Raw genomic sequence first — 18,407 nt, forward strand, 5'->3', positions numbered from 1 at the left:
GCAAAATTTTGTTTTCTCCAGTCTGTTCCTGGCCTTGCTGTGGGTGATGATGCTTAGGTTTCTCCAATGTCTGGTTAAATAGATACAGTCTATTTAATTTCTGTGTATTGCACAGAATACACAGATTAAATACCAAAAAGAAAGGGTCGGTCTTCAGCCATTTCAAGTGGTAGCACATGATCAAGAATCAATGGTACTGGAAGGAAGAAGTGGAAAGTGTATTGAAGGCATTGACAAAGAACAAGGATCTGGAAATTGATAGAATGCACATTGAAAATTTTCAACACAATGATGCAACACAGGAGTCATTCATTTATCTGTGACAATAAATTTGGAAGATAGCTACCTGGCCAACTAGTTGTAAAAATCCATATTTCTGCCGATTCCAAAGAAAGTTGACCCCACAAATGCATAAATAATTGGACACTATCATTAATATCATTTGCAAGGAAACTTTCGATAAAGACAATTTTAAAATGGCTTCAAGAGAACATGATTGAAGTTGTCAAGGGCTTCATTTTTCTTGGTTTAACTATCAACACTCATGGAAGCAGAAGTCAAGAATTCAGACGATGTATTGCATTAGGCCTTAGGCATATGTGCTGCACAAGACCTCTTTAAAGCATTGAAGAGCAAAGATGTCAGCTTGAGGACTAAAGTGCGCCTAATTCAAGCCATGGTATTTTCAATAACATCATATGCATGTGAAAGCTGGACAGTGAATAAGGAAGACCATGGAAGAATTGATGCTTTTGAGTTATGGTGTTAGGGGAGAATATTGAAAGTGCCATGGATTGCCAAAAGAACAAGCAAATCTTTGTTGGAAGAAGTGCAGCCAGAGTGTTCCTTGGAGGCCAGAATGGCCAAACTTCGTCTCTCATACTTCGGACATATTGTCCGGAGGGACCAGTCACTGGAGAAGGATATCATGTTTGGTAAGGTGGAGGGTCAGATAAAAAGAGGAAGACCTCCAGCGAGATGGATTGGCAAAGTGACAGCATCAATAGGCTCAAGTGTGGCATAGGGTTTCTATGAGTTGGTACCGATTCAATGGCACCCAACAACAACAGAAAGAGTACATTCACAAGAAACAGTCAGAAGTTCTAACATTACTCAGATGATCATATAAATTGAGGGATATTATTCCTGAACACACATGGATCTTGGCTGAAAGCTTTACTGACTACGAAAACTTCAGCTGTGTAGTTCATGAGAAGATATGGACAGCATTCACAAAATTAGTATTCCAGAATAGTTAATTTCATTTATGTGTTGTTGTTGTTAGGTGCCATCGAATCTGTACCGACTCATAGTGACCCTATGCAAAACAGAACGAAACACTGCCCAGTCCTGGACCAACCTCACTATTATTGGGACCCTTGAACCCATTGCTTCTGTCATTGTGCCAATTCATCTACTTGAGGCTTCCACTTTTTTTTCCAACATTCCAGCTCACCAAAAATGATATCCTTCTCCATTGACTGGTCACTCCTGATAATATGTCAGAAATATGAGAGCCATCTTAGCTTCCATGGAGCACTCTGGCTGTACTTCTTCCAATATAGATCTATTTGTTCTCTTGGCAGTCAATGGTACTTTCAATATTCTCCTCCAACACCTTAGCTCAAATCCATCAATTCTCTGCTCTTTCTTATTCATTGTCCAACCTTCACATGCAAATGAGGTTACTGAATATACCATAGTGTGGGTCAGGCACTTCATAGTCCTCAAATTGATGTCTTTGCTCTTCAACACTTTCAAAAGGTCTTGTGCAGCAGAGAAGTCTAATGCAATACGTTATTTGATTTCTTCTATGAGAATCGATGTTTGATCCAGGCAAAATGAAGTCTTTAACAACTTCAATCTTTTCTCTATAATACCTTTATCATGATGTTATTTATTACTCCAGTATTGAAGACTTTTGTTTTCTTTACACTAAGATAAAACGCATATCAAAATCTGTGATGTTTGATTTTCATCAGTAAGTATTTTAAGTCCTCTTCCCTTTCAGCAAACAAGGTTGTATCATCTGCATATCACAAGTTGTCAGTGAGTCTTCCTCCAGTCCTGATGCATTGTTTTTCTTCATATAGTTCATCTTCTTTGATTATTTGTTCAGCATACAGATTGAATAAATGTGAAAGAATACAACCTTGGCACATACCTTTCCTAATTTTAAACCATTTGATGTTCTTTTGTTTTGTTGTAACAACCTCATGAGTACAATTAAGTGTTCTGGAACAGTCATATTTTGCAATGTTGTCCAAAGCTTTTTATGAGCCACACAATTAAAAGTCTTTGCATATTCAATAAAGCACAGGTAAACATTTTTCTGTTTTTCTCTGTTTCAGTCAAGATCTATCAGACATTAATAATGATATCCCTCCTTTCACAACCTCTTCTGATTCCAGCTTGAACATCTGGAAGCTCTCTGTCAATGTATGGTTGCTGCCGTTTCTGTATTACCTTTAGAAAAACTTTACTCGCATGGGATATCAATGATATTGTCTTATGATTTCTGCATTCTTTGGGTCACCTCTTTGTGGAATGGGCACAAATATGAATCTCTTTCAGTCAGTTGGCCAGGTAGTTGTCTTCCAAATCCTTTGCCATAGATGAGTAATGCCTACAGTGCTGCCTCACTTTGTTGAAATTTTTCAATTTGTATTCCATCAATTCCTGGTGCTTTTTCTTTGCCAGTGCCTGCAATGTACCTTGGACTTCTTTCAAAATCATTGGCTCTTGATCATACGTTATGTCTTGAAATGTTTGAACATCGACCATTTCTTTTTGGTACAATGACACTGTGTATTCCTTCCATCATCCTTTGATGCTTTCTGTATTATTTAATAATTTGTCCAGAGATCCTTAAATACTGCAAGTTGAAATTTGAATTTTTTATTCAGTTCCCTCAAGATTGAGAAATGCTGAATGTGTTCTTCCCTTTTGGTTTTCTAACTTGAGGTCTTTGCACATTTTGTTATAATATTTGTCTTTGTCTTATCAAGCTGACCTTTGAAATTTTCTGTTCGGCTCTTGTTCATCCTTACTTCTTCCATTTGTTTTAGCATGTTTGTGCTGGAGAGCAAGTTTCAGAGTCTCCTCTGACATCCATTTTGATCTTTTCCTTCTTTCTTGCTTTCTTAATGACCATTTGCTTTCTTTCTATATGACGTTCTTGATGTCATCCCACAACTCTTTTGGTCTTCGGTCTTTAGTCTTTAATGTATCAAACCTGTTTTTCAGATCATCTCTAAATTCATGTGGGATATATTCAAGGTCATATTTTGGGTCTCATTGACTGTTTTAATTTTCTTCAGCTTCAGTCTGAATCTGCATATGAGCAATTGATGGTTTGTTCCACAGACTGTCCCTGGCCTTGTTTCGGCTGATGATATAGAACTTTTCCACTATCTCTTCCACAGATGTAGTCAATTTGATTTCTGTGTATTCCATATGGTGAGGTTCATGTGTATAATCACCTCTTATGCTGTCTAAAGAAGTATTTGGAATGCACAAATCATTGATTTTGTGGAATTCTACCATGCTATCTCCAGCATCATTTCTATTGCCAAGGCCATATATTCCAACTACTGATCCTTCCTCTTTGTTTCCAAACTTTGCATTCCAATTGCCAGTCATTATCAAGGCATTTTGATCAATTTCAGATTGAAGAAGTTGGTAGAATTCTTTAATTTAGTTCTCACTGGATTTAGTCCTTTTTTACATTGTTTAAAAACAGGTATTTGCAATTAAAAATCATTGGTCTTGCAATAGTCATGTAAGTAGCAGTCAAGTAATCAAGCAACATACTGCATTAGGCCAATACACAGCACAAAGCCACTTTAAAGTGCTAAAGTGCAAGGATGTCAGTTTGATGTCTAAAGTGCACCTGACCCAAGACATGGTATTTTCAAGTGCCCATATACATGTGAAATTGTACAGTAAATAAAGGAAACAGTGGATGAATTGATGCGCTTAAGTTGTGGTTTTGGAAAAGAATATTACAAGTACCATGGACTGTCATATGAACAAAGATACCTGTGTTGGAAGAATTATAGTCAGCTTGCTCCTTAGAACTCAGGAAAGCAAGACCTCATCTCTCATACTTAGGACATGTTATCAGGAGAGGCCCGTCCCTGGAGAAGGACATCACACTTGGTAAATTGGAAGGTCTTCAAAAAAGCTGAAAGCACCCCTACAGAGTTCTGAAGAATTCAGTCTTATAAGAGGAATATAATATGTTTACATTTTGAATTTTTTTTAATTCCTCAATATCTTTTTTTTTAATGTTTTATTGTGAATTAAGTGATAGTTTACATGGGAAAACATTAGTTTTACATTCATCCTATCGCATACCGTTTCATTGCCATGGTTACAATCCACTCCATGCATCATCAACCACCCAAAGGGTATACACTACAAGCCTGCCAACCAGTCATCAGCATACAGCCCCTCTCCCTTTTTGTGTCTAACGTCCCCAGATACTCAATCTCTCCAAGTCATCGTCTCTGCCTCCATCTCAGGCGTCACTGCTTCTCTGGGTAGGGTCCTGCACTCTGCTCTTCTCCATTGATGATCCCAGGGACCTCCACTCCTAGACTGAAAAGTTAATAACTCTGCTCCTTGCTACAAAACTTCTACCTTTACACTTCCAACCCTCACAATCAGTCCAGATAACAATTATTCACTATTGTATCACAAGAGACCTATTTGCATTTCATTTCATCAGCCCTGCCTAGACAGATTGGATGCAACTCAGTGGAGATTCTACTTTCCTTCACACCCTCTGGATCTAGACTCCCTCTTGAAAGCTTGTAAGTCTGCCACTTCTTACCTTTGTAACCCCCCCCATTTTGGGTAGCCATTGTCCAAGTTGCCTATCCCTGTATACTCTGTATGGAGGGGGTGGGGAATGATCCTTGCTGTAAAGATGTGTTCCCTCTTTTGAGCTACTGCATCCTTAGATGTAGATCAAGTTCATCAAATTGTATCAGATTATTCTTTTTTGCCTCTTCTTTCTTCTTCTAGTTGAGATCTGGTCATCCAGTCATTGAAGCCAGGTCAAGTGGGTATTATCTGCAAGTATGGGTGTTCTTGTGCATATGCCCTCTCTTCTTATCAGCTGGACGCTTCACTCCCACTCTAGTCTTCTGTGGCTATGTCACTGACTTTGGGTCCAAGAGTCCCCAGGTCTTGCCACACAGCAGGCCAACCACATCCCCACCCGGGTTTACAGGAGTCTATTGAACGTTGTAGGGCTTGGCATGCAGCTTCATTGCTGTTTTTCTGCACTTCTCTTTATCGGAGATGAACATGGTCACCAATCAGAGCATGTATCCTCACTGAGTCTTAGTCTTGGAAGGGGGTTTGCACTGAGGTGACCCGACTACTTGCCTTGATGTCTCCTGGGCAAGCAACTTGCTTGTTCTTGTAGTAAAAGTCAGTCTGTCTATATTGTTTTGCATTTTCCCTGTTGGGCTTTCTTTCAAGAAGTATCTTCTGTTCTTCTAGCTGCTCCAAGGTGGTCTGCTCGTCCTTTCCAGTGGAAATTTCCCACCTCTGAAGATTCTGGAAGCTGTTCAGGATTCCACCTATGGTCTTATGTAATGCAGAGGCTCTGCAGGAAGCCTCCTTCACTGGGCATGTTGTAGGCCCATTTTAGGTATTCCAATAAGTTATAGGCAGAAGATGGACTAACAAGCTTTCTTAAACGATATTTCTGGCTATTCCTTTCTCTCCCGCTCCAGTGTCTATTTTATAATATAATGCAAGGAAAACCAAGATTCAAAAGAAAGGCAAGCATCTTAATATTATTCTCCCTTTTCCCCATTTCAACTATGTCTCAATCCCTGCATTCCAGAGCCCTGTTTTTCCAAGGTTGTGCATACATCATTATTTACCTCTGGCCCACTTAGTTCATGCAAACCTGCCTAATTGTTCTTCCATCTGCTTTGTTCTTCCATTCCCCTCTCCCTTCTTGTATATTTACCCCCTCCCCATACCCAAACTGTTCTGTGTCTATTCCCTGCCCTGTGCTCCACCTTCTCCCTCCCCTCACCCTACCCCCACACCCCAGCAACCAGCAGAGAATCCTCCCCCCCATTTAATATGGGTTCTTTTCCTTAGTCTTTTACAGCAGTGGTGCTGTGCAGTATTTCTCCTTTTATGACTTACTAAGTTTACTCAACATAATGTCTCCATGGTTCATCCATGTCATGCAGTGGCTTGAAGCTTCCTTGTGTTTTTTCCAAGGCAACATAGTATTCCATTGTGTGAATGCACCATAGTTTATTTATCCATTCTTCAGTTGATGGGCACTTGGCTCTCTCCATCTTTTTGCTATTGTGAATAGTGCTGCTATGAACATTGGTGTGCATATATCATCTCGTGTTACGGCTCGCATTTCTTATGGGTAAATACCAAGTAGAGGAATTGCTGGATCATAAGGTATTTCCATTCCCAACCTTCTTAGGAAGTACCATATTGCTTTCCAGAGAGGTTGGACCATTTTTCAGTCTCACCAGCAATGCAGGAGTGTCCCAGTCTCTCCACATTCCTTCCAGCATTTATTGTCCTCTACTTTTTTCATCTTTGCTGTTAATTGTTAGTGTGAGATGATATCTTATTTTGTTTTGATTTGCATCTCTCTAATGGCTAGTGATCATGAATATTTCTTCACATGTTTGTTGGCTGTCCGGATCTCTTCCTTAGTAAAGTGTCTATTCATGGCCTGTGCCCACGTTTAATTGGGTTTTTTGTCTTTTTTCTTGTAGAGGTGTTATAATTTACTATATATTTTAGAAATGAGTCCCTTGTATGATATGTCATTGCTTAAGATTTTTTCCCAGTCTGTGGGTTCCAGTTTTACTCTTCTGGTGAAGTCTTTTGATGCACATAATTTTTTTATTTTTAGTATGTCACAATCATCTATTTTGTCTACTTTTGATTGTGTGGTTTTCAACATGTTTTGTAGTCTGTGTATTCCCTGAATTAGTGCCTTCACATTTGTCCTGATTTTTTAATTGATGGCCTTCATAATTTTGGGATTCACATTTAGGTTTTGATCCATGTTGAGTTGGTTTTTGTATAAGGTGTGAGGTGAAGATCTTGTTTCAATCTTTTGCATATCGTTTTCCAGTTCTGCCAGCACCATCTGTTGAAGAGACTATCGCCTTCCCATGCAATGTACTTAGGTGTTTTGTCAAAAATTAGTTGGCTCTATGTAGATGGGTTAATTTCTGGATTGTCAATTGTATTCCATTGATCTATGTATCTTTCATTGTACTAGTACCAAGCTGTTTTGACCACTGTAGCTGGATAGTAAATTTTGAAGTCACTTCTTCTTAAGAAGTGCTTTGATTATCCTGGGTCTCTGCTTTCCATATAAAGTTTGTAATTGCTTTTTCCATCTCTTTGAAGAATGTTGCTGGAATCTTGATTGGGATTGCATTATATGTGTAAATTGCTTTGGTCAGTATTCACCTTTTCACAATGTTAAGTCTTCCTACCCAGGAGCATGGTACAATATTCCATTCTTTTTTTTTTTTTCTTCTTCTTAAATGTTTTATTGTGAATTATGTGATAGTTTACATGGGAAAACATTAATTTTCCATTCATTCTATCATATATTGTCTCATTGCCATGGTTACAATCCCCTCCATGCATGATCAACCAACCAAAGGGTATACCTGCAATTTTTCCCCCCGTACCTCCCAGGTCTTCAGAACACAGTCGCTCTTCCTCTGTTCCATTCTTGTAAGTCTCTTTTTGAGTCTTGTAGTAGTGTTTTGTAGTTTTTTTTGTATAAGTCCTTTGCTTCTCTGGTTACATTTATTCCTAGCTATTTCGTCCTTTGGGTAGCTATTGTAAATGGTATTGCTTTCCTAATGTCCTTTTCAACACTGTCATTTTTGGTATAGAGGAATCCAATGGATTTTTTATGTTGATTTTATATCCTGCCACTTTGCCTGATCTTCCAATGAGGTCTTGTGGCTTTTTCACTGTGTCTTTTCGTTTTTCTACGTATAGGATCATATTGTCTGCAAATAGGGAGAGTTTTACTTGCTCTTTGCCAATTTGGATGCCTTTAATTTCCATGTCTTGCTGTATAGCTCTTGCTAAGACTTCCAGCACAATATTGAAAGGTAGTGGTGATAAAGGGCATCCTTGTCTGGTTCCTGTTCACAGAGGGAAGGTTTTCATTTTCTCTGCATTGAGAGTAATGTAGGCTGTTGGTTTTGTATATATGCTCTTAAATATGTTGAAGAATTTCCCTTCAATTCAAGCTTAGATGAGTGCTTTTATCAGTAATGGATGTTGGATTTTGTCAAATGCCTTTTTTGCATCAATCGATAAAAACATGTGGAGTTTTTTTTTTTTTTTTTCTTATTTATATGGTGGATAACATTGATTGTTTTTCTAATGTTGAACCATTCTTGCATCCCTGATATGAATCCCACTTGATCATGATGTATTATCCTTTTGATGTGTTGCTGGATTCTATTGGCTAGGATTTTGTTGAGAATTTTTGCATCTATGTTCATGAGGGATATTGGTCTATAATTTTCTTTCTTAGTGACATCCTTCCCTGGTTTTGATGAAGGTTATACTTGCTTCATAAAATGTATTAGGAAGTTTTCCATCCACCTCTATTCTCTGGAATAATTTGAGTAGAACTGGTGACAGCTTTTCCCAGAATGTTTGGTAGAACTCACCAGTGAAGCCATCTGGGTCTGGACTTATTTTGGTTGTGAGTCTTTTGATCACCTGATCAATTGCTTCTTTTATTTTGGGTTTGTTCAAGGTTTCTACTTCACCCTGTGTAAGTTTATCTAAAAGTGAATCCATGTCTTCTAAGTTTTCAAATTTGTTTGAGTACAATTCTTCATAGTATTCTGTTATTATCCTTTTGATTTTCTTTGGTTCCGTTGTGACATCGCCCATGTGGTTTCTAATTTGTGTTATTTGTGTCTTCTCCCTCTTTTCTTTTGTTAGTCTTGCCAATGGTCTCTCAATTTTGTTACTCCTTTCAAAGAACCAGCTTCTTGTCCTGTTGATTGTTCCTATAGCTTTTCTGTTTCCTATCTCATTTATTTCTGCTCTAATCTTTATTATTTCTTTTCTTTTGGTGGCTGTAGGTTTCCTCTGTTGGTCTGTTTCTAATTGTTGTAGATGCTGTGTTAATGTGTTAATCTGGCTCTTTCTTCTTTCTGGATGTGTGTGTTTATTGCAAAAAATTGTACTCTCAGCACCGCTTTCGCCATGTTCCAAAGATTTTGGTATGTTTTGTTTTCATTCTTATTTGTTTCTAGGAACATTGTGAATTCATGTTTAATTTCTTGTACTACCCAGTCACTTTTCAGCAAGGTGTTATTTGGTTTCTCTGTATTTGACTTGATTTCTTTGGTCTTTCTATTGTTGATTTCTAATCTGATAGCATTGAAGTCTGAGAAGATGCTTTGTAGTATTTTGATATTTGTAAATTTATGTAGATTTGTTTTGTGGCCTAAAATATGGTCTATTATGTAGAATGTTTCATGTGCACTGGAAAAGAATGTGTATTGTGCAGTTGTTGTGTTGAATGCTCTACACACATCTATGAGATCCAGTTGCCTGATTGTGTTGTTTAGTTCTTCTGTGTCTTTGTCAGGTTTCTATCTGGCTGTTCTATCAATTTTAGAACGTGGTGTATTAAAATCACTCACTGTAATTGTAGATTCATCTATTTCTTTCTTTAAATCTATTAGAGTATATTTATTATGGTTATTTCATCTTGTTCAATTGTCCCTTTAATCATGACATAATGTCCACCATTATCTATTATGTTGTTTTTTGCCTTAAAGTTTATATTATCAGAGATTAGTACTTCTATTCCTGTTAGTTTTTTATTGCAATTTGCTTGGTATATTTTTTTCCATCCTTTGACTTTTAATCTGTTTTTGTCTCTGTGTGTGAGATGTGTCTCTTGTAGCCAGCATATTAAAGGATCTTGTTTTCTTATCCATTCTGCCACTCTCTGTCTCTTAACAGGTGCATTTAACCCATTTACATTCAGTGTAATTATCAATTTGTTGTTGTTGTTAAGTGCCGTCGAGTCGGTTCCGACCCATAGCGACCCTGTACAGGGTTTCCGAGGGTGTAAATCTTTACGGGAGTAGAAAGCCTCATCTTTCTCCCGCGGAGTGGCTGGTAGTTTTGAACCGCTGACCTTAAGGTTCGCAGCCCGATTCGTAACCACTACGCTGCTAGAGCTCCTTATTGATTAATTGCTGCCATTATATTTGTTTTTTTGTGATGTTGCTGCTTTCTTTGTTCTGTGTCTTCCTTTGTTGAGTTCATGCTTTTTGTGTTCTTTCTTGTGAGGTTCCTCATAGTTTTAATGTTTCCATGTTCTTCTTGGATTTTCATTCTCTTGGTATGTTGTGAAGTGTTAATTTTCTTTGAGGTTGCCTTAAAGTCCATTAACTTTTCTCTCCATTTACTGCAGTCTATTTTATCCTGTAATCGACCTGACCTCTCACCATCTAGATCTCTGTTCCTACGTGTTTACCTTCTTTTATATTGTACTTGTTTTGATCATAGACTGATCTCCCAGATTCTCTGAGTTTGTTCTTATAGATTTATTCTGTTCTCTACTCTGCCTTCTGTCGACTTAATTCTGAGAGGTGCTGCCACGTATGTCAATCTCTGGTTGTTATCTGTTCTTATTGGTTGTCAGTCCACGTAACTCCCTTTATGATGTTTTGTAGTGCTGGGTTGGGTTTGGAAAATCCCTTAGCTTCTGTTTATCCTGGAATGTTTTGATTACACCTTAATATTTGATTGATAGTTTTGCTGGATAAATGATTCATGGTTGGCATTTTTTTTTTCCCCTTCAGGGTTTTATATATGTCTCCCCATTGCCTTCTTGCTTGAATGGTTTCTGCTGAGAGATCTGAGCTTAGTCTGACTTGCTTGCCTTTGTATGTGACACTTCTGTTTTCCCTGGCTGCTTTCAGAAGTTTCTCCTCATGTTTGATTTTGTAGAGCTTGATTATGATATGTCTTGGACATTTTCTTTTGGGGTCCAACCTTCCTGGGGTTCATTGAGCTTCTTGAATTTTTATCTTTTCTCTTTTCAGGATGTTAAAGAAATTTTCTTCCAGCAGTTCTTCAACTATTTCCACTGAGGTCTTGTGTGATTCTTCTTGTTCTGGAATGCTGATAATTCTTAAGTTATTCCTCTTCATGTTGTCCAACATGAATCTTAGACCTTCTTCAGAATTTTTTATCCTTTTTTCTATTTTCTCTTCTATCTTAGTGGTATTGAGAAATTTGTCTTCCAGCTCACTGGTTCTGCCTTAAATCTTGTCTATTGTACTCCTTTGCCCTTTCAGTGTATTGTCTACTTCTAGTATTGACCATTTGGACCTCTTTCTGTAGGTTTTGAATTGTTTCCAGTGCTCTATCTCTCTTATTTGATTCTTCCTGTATCACTTTGCTGACTTCCTCCTTATTTTTCTCAATTCCATTGTAAAGTGTTTTGAAGCATTTTATAATAATTTTTTAGAATTCCTTCTCTAGCGTTTCCAAGGTCTACTCTCCTTCCAGAATGATGTCCAGGTCTAACTCCAGGCCATTTGTCTCATACATTTTAACCTGTTTCTGGACATGTGCTGATATGGTCATCTGCGTTTGCTTCTTAGACATGTTTAGTGTTTATCTGTGGCTTTAATACCTAATTAAGTATATGTTTTGGTATTTTTTATGCATACTGATTGCTTCCAGGAAGATGTGATCAGATATGGGCTTCCCTCTTCACTCTTATTATTGCTTAACTCAGAATAACATTCACAGATATTGTCTGCCTCCCTGGTATATGGCAGTTGGTATTGGTTCTTGCCTGGATTTTGGTGTTTTATAGAGTGTGATTGTAGATTGGTTATATGGCAACAGTTGCTGTCTCTTTTTGTGTAATATATGTAGAGAAAGAGTCCTCCAAAGGTAGAAGTTGGAGCATATAACAGCAAAACAGCACCAGCAAACAAAAAAGCAAGAGAGAAAAACACACACACACACACACACAAACACACATACACAGAAAAACAAAAAACAGCAACAACAAAACAAAAATTAGACTGAATACTGCAGTATATAATCACAGAAATGGGAGAGGAAAGAAGAAAAAAAAAATTCTGTAGCCTAATATGAGTATGACTTTAATGTCCTCCCTTCAGCTTCTTGCTCTCAACCTGCCTTAGAGATTTCAATATGCCAGTGTTGGTTGTTACACTATACCTCAGGGTTTAATTTAATTTCTGCCCTGTTTTGTTTTTAAACTCTCTTTCCCTCTCTACAGCCCTGTCCTGCCCTTTCACATATTTAAAACAAAACAAAACAAAACAAAAAACTTTCAGGGCCTGCTCTTGGGCTGAGTATCTGTGCACATACATGGCAGAAGTATCCACTAATGGTGAGGGCGGGTGGTGCCACTCACTCAGGCTTCCCCTCTATTAACCAGAATGGAGGTGCACAAGCAGTGGGCATGCCAATGACCAGATAACAAGAACAACAACAAAAAAAATCAGAACAAAGCAAAACTGACAAAATGTATTGTCCCCCTTTGTTCCAAGGCTCCCATGGCATTTTTCCATGGTGTCTCTGCTCCCCTGCTTAGTCTTGCCATTTGGTCCCTCTCAAGATGTCAGCTCTGGGCCTCCAAGCCCGGCAGATTCAAAAGTATGTGATTTCTTACTTCAGCTTCAAGTTCCACAATCTATAAGCCTTAAAACTTTAAAAATATTCCTATCTCTAAGGTTCCGAGTTTTGGAGCTCTGCCCTGGATCTGCTTTGCCTGGTATTCTGTGGTATGGCTGATGGTGAACTTCAATGCATCTCCACCATCAAGCCCCACCATCAAGTCGCCATCAAGGCCCACCCCCTCAATATCTTTTAAAAATACTTCCATAAAATTTTTACTTAATTTTTTTTGTTTATGCCAAGAAGCTCAGATTTTAATTGGCAATTTTAGTAAAATTGTTTATCCATTTTTTCTGGGTATATAATCAATTTATTCTAACCAAACTCGTAATCCCATGCTTATCCTACACATCTATAGGATAAATCAGCCATCAAATATGGAACATTACAGTGTCACATCAGGACTCTTTTTAATATTTAGCATGCATTAACCATGAAATATGGGAAATTTTGAGACAATATTTCTGTACTATACTTTTAGTCAACTCTTGTTTCTCCCCTCTTACTGTGATTTTAATGATAGGAATGTTGGTTTCTTTGTTGTTGTCTTATAGATCTCTGATATTTTTAAAATTTTATTTTCTCTCTTGTTCTAATTGGATGAATTCCATGAATATAACCTGAAGGTCACTGATACTAGTCTCTCTCATATTCCTTTTACTATTCTGCCTGTCAGATTTTATTTTTTTTAATTTTCTGATACTATATTTATCATATTATAAATTATTGTTGAAAAGTGTTTTCAAATTTTTGTCAGATTATTCCAACATTGTTTTCATTTCTGTTGCTATCATTTGATTGTCCTTCCTCGTGTACATTGTGGTTTTCTTGGTTCTTGGGATGATAGGTTATTTTTGTTTACAAGATGGGCATGATATATTTTGGTTCTTTTTTAGGTTATTTAAAAATTTTGTTCATTATTGTTATAAATCAGACTATGTTTTATTTTAGCTGAATTATAATTTCCACTGTCTGAATATATCACATGGAGCTCTGGTAGTGTAGTGATTATGAATTGGGCTATTAAACTCAATGTCTAAACTACCAGCTTTTCCATGGGAGAAAAATGAGGCTTTCTGCTCCCACAAAGATTTACAGCCTCGGACGCCCTATACAGGGTTGCTATGAGTTAGAATTGACTCCACAGCACACTACCACCACCATTTATCAATACCTCTTACTCTGGGCTTGATAAATTGGGCTGCAAAGCACAAGGTAAACAGTTCGAAACTACCAGCTGTTCCGTGGGAGAAAGATGAGGCTTTCTGCTCCTGTAAATTTGGAAACCCTGTGCAGGGTTGCAATGAGTCAGAACCGACTCCACGGCACATAACCAGCAACAACCACTTGTGTCAATTCTAATACTTTCAAATTTTGTGGTGTTTGTTAATCAACACTTTCACTAAGAAAATTATAACTTATGATAACAAATAATTGGACCCATCGGTACTTTAATGTCCAGTAAACAGTGCTTCTAGTTCCCATATTCTGCCAATGCTTATTTTTGTAAATTTTTAGATCTTGTTAGTTTGGCAGAGGTTCATATTCTTGTTTGAGAAATACACATTACCTGGATTGTGAATTATAATGGACACTTTTTAATTTATTTAGTATCCTTTCAGATTACCTCATCAGAAATTGCCCTGTTATATAATTTGCTCATAGTTTAACATTTTATCTTCCTTTTAACTTCATTTCTAGAGATTGTGTTATATCAATATCATTTTAAAAAATATTTGTCAGTAATATGTGTTATGAATATCTTCCAGGTAATAATTTGTATTGAATTGTCCTAGTGTGGCACTGTGGGTTAATGCACCAGACTGCAAAGCAGTTCAAACTGCAAGGTTAGTGGTTCCAGCTCACCAGCTGCTCCTTGGAAACCCTATATAGGGTCACTATGGGTCGGAATCGATTCAATGGCACTTAATAACAACAACATGGCTTTATTTTATTTCACCATTTTATTATAAGAAATGAATAGGCTGGTTCATAAAGTTATTGAATACTCATGATTTTCCATTTTATATTTGTATGAGCATTCTGTCAAGTTAGCAATAAAATTATCTGAATTATATACAGTTAGGTTAATATATAAACATGGATAAAGGGCATTTTTATTATTTTTTTCTGTTCTATCCACCGATTTGGTATATTAACCTTTTATTATTTATTTTAGTTTTAGTTATTTAAAATCATTTTTGTAGTGATTAAAAATTCAGAATATTGACAATATTGGTTGTCAAAGGGATCATAAATGATATTGGTAATGTATTACTGCTTAAATAAGTTGTTTGTTTTTCTAACTTGAAAACTTTCTTGGATCACACATTAATTATAGAGGAACTTACACAAACTTTTAGTAAGATGGGAAGATGAATAGTGGAGGACCATCTCTACATAATTATGAAGAATTTAATCTTATAGTAGGAATCTAATATGCTTATGTTTTGAAAAAATAATGGAATTTCTTCAATATTTTTTAAACCTAGTCCCATAAAAGTCTTACTGAATTTTTGCTGTTTATGCCAAAAAGCTCAGATTTTAATTGGCAATGTTAATGCAATTGTTTAGCCATTTTTCTGGGTACATAATCAGCACATATAATCAATTTGTTCCAACATATTAAAAAAATTTTGGAATTTATATAAAAACAACCACATAACTGTGAATGATTAAAGTGTTATTTCTTCCATTTTACACTTGCACACACATATAATGTCAAGCAGAATGTAATAAATATGTTACAGAAATATAGCATTTTCTCTAGGTTTATTTTTATAAATTACCTTTATTCCTAAATGCACTTTTCATATGGCCTATACTTAAAGATTAGGAATATTTTCTTTGTTTTAATTTTGTATGATAATTTTACTAAAAACAAAAATCAAGACTATTAGAACTTTAAAAAAAAATTTTCTATCAATGTTCTGAGAATATTTTTTCACTCTTTTCTGGAATTTTTACTACTTATGACAATGAACTGGCAATCTCATTGCAATTACCTCTGTGGTGGTGGTATGCCGTGGATTCGGTTCCAACTAACAGTGACCCTGTACAGTGTATCTGAGGCACTAAATCTTTACGGGAGCAGGAAACCTTATCTTTATTCTACAGAATGGCTGGTAGTTTCAAACTGCTGACCTTGAGGTTAGCAGTCCAACTCAGAACCACTATGCTGCCAGCGCTCCTTAATTACCTCTGTAGAGGTATTTATTTGTAAATTGTACTGTTTTTAATTATTTTGATATTAGTCACATCATCATAAGTTAAAAGATCATTGTGTCTTGATTTTTTTATATGTACATATACTTTTATTTGTATAAGTCTTTTCTTTTTTTAAACACTCTGTTTGTATTTTAGATAGCAAATTAGTTTTTCATACACAATTGTTCCATGACATTGATTGGTATTCCAGAATGTGTCTGCAATCATCTATTATAGCCTTGTTTTCCCTGTTTCCAGCCCTCCATGTTTCCCTACCCCTCCTTGCCTTCTTATCTTTGCATTGGGACAAATGTTGCCTGTTGAATGTCACTTAGTTGATTGTTCTAGAAAGCACATTTCTCAAGTTCTTTATTGTTTATTTTATAGGACAATCTTTTATTTGGCAGAAGGTGACTTGAGGGAACAGCTTTCATTGTGTTTTTTAATCTAAAAACTCATCTCATATCTATTTTCAACTCTGCAACACTTTCAGTCATTAACTCATTGCATGTTAGTTTCCCAACTTTTCTTTCTGATATTATGATACTTTTATTAAATGTACAAAAGTCCTTATCATTTAAAATCTCTTACATTTTTCATATCTCTTTCACATTTTGCATAACTTTAGTTACATATTTCCATTCTTAGTTTTACTTTTATCTACCTTCTACAGATTTCTCTGGTAGCGTAGTGGTTATGAATCGGGCTGTGAACCACAAGTTCAGCAGTGCGAAACTAGCAGCTGTTCTGCGGGAGAAAGATGAGGCTTTCTGCTCCCGTAAAGATTTACAGCCTTGGAAACCCTGTACAGGGTCGCTATGAGTCGGAACCGACTCTACGGCACTTAACAACAAAAACAAATTTCCATGGCACTTAACAACAACAACAAATTTCCTTATATCTACTTTCTACACAGATTTTAACTGTGCCTAATTTATTTACCATGTCATGTGAGGATTTGATTTCAATGGAATTTTTTTTTTTAATTTATTTCTATTTGATTTTTGTTTTTAATTTTCTACCTATAATATTCTTTGAAACTCTAGCTAATCTTTAACATATTTAATTGTTTTGACTATTACCTGATTTATTTTTAAGATGTTGTTCTCTTAATTGAGGTTCTTGGGGCTTTTGTACTATATGAACTTTCATGCCTTTTGCTGGTAACATCTTTAGTGGGGATTCTTTTGTCTGTGGAAGTTCAATGTCACTGGTTTATGAAAGTAATCATGCTGCAAAGGAAGTTTGCATTAATTTCTCCTGAGTTTTATGGCTTTGAATGGAGATGTTTGCTATGAACTGCCAGGAGAACAAACAGGTCTATATTGGAATAGGTACAAACAGAATGTTCCTTTTAGGCAAGGATGATAGCACGTCTCTCATACTTTGGACACATTATCAGGAGAGACCAATCCTTGGAAAAGTGAAGGTCCAGTAAAAATGATGAAAACCCCAATGAGATGACTAACACTGTGGCAGCAAAGGTGGACTCAAGAACAACAATGTAAGAATTGTTCAGAATCAGGCAGTGCTTCTTTCTGTTATGCATAGGGTCACAATGAGTGGGAACTAACGCTTTGTCATTTAACAACAAAAACAACATGAAATTATTTAAAGTATTATTTATTAAGTTTACAGTCAGAAGCATACAATTCATAATTTATAACCAAAAGTAGTCTAGGAATGGACTTTCAAATTTTCAAAAATGTCATTTACTTTCTCAAAAATTTGTCTAGCATCAACTTTGTTTCAAGTTTTATGCATGTATACAGTTCAATGCATGTATACAGTTTTATGCATGTATACAGTTCAGTACTCTCAAATGAAATCACCAACCATAAGAACATATTGGAATATATGAGATTAAAAATTCCATTGTTGTTGTTAGGCACCATCGAGTCAATACCAACTCATAGCGACCTTATGTAGAACAGAACAAAACACTGCCTGGTCCTGGGCCAACCTTACAATTGCTGCCATGCTTGAGCCCATTAATGCTGCCATTTTGTCAATCTATCTCACTGGGGGTCTTCATCTTTTTTTCTGACCCTCCACCTTACCAAACATGATCTACCTCTCCAGAAACTGGTCCCTTCTGGCAATATATCCAAAGTATGGCCATTGTGGCCCCTAAGGAGCACTCTGTCTGTACTTCTTCCAATACAGATTTTTTTTTTGGCAGCCCATGGTACTTTCTGTTTTTTTTTTCTGAGTCTTAGATGATGCTTTTTTTTTTTTTTTTAGTTTATTATAAAACTGTTGCCTTTAGTATTTTAAATGACTTTTTTTTCCTTAAATGTTTTATTGTGAATTTTGTGATAGTTTACATGGGAGAACATTAGTTTTACGTTCATTCTATCGTGTATTGTCTCATTGCCATGGTTACAATCCCCTCCATGCAATCCTTCCCCTGTACCCCCCAAGTCTTCAGCACACAGTCGCTCTCCCTCTCTGGATCT

Source organism: Chrysochloris asiatica, unplaced genomic scaffold (assembly GCF_000296735.1).
Source record: "Chrysochloris asiatica unplaced genomic scaffold, ChrAsi1.0 scaffold00189, whole genome shotgun sequence".
NCBI classification, from domain to species: Eukaryota; Metazoa; Chordata; class Mammalia; order Afrosoricida; family Chrysochloridae; genus Chrysochloris; species Chrysochloris asiatica.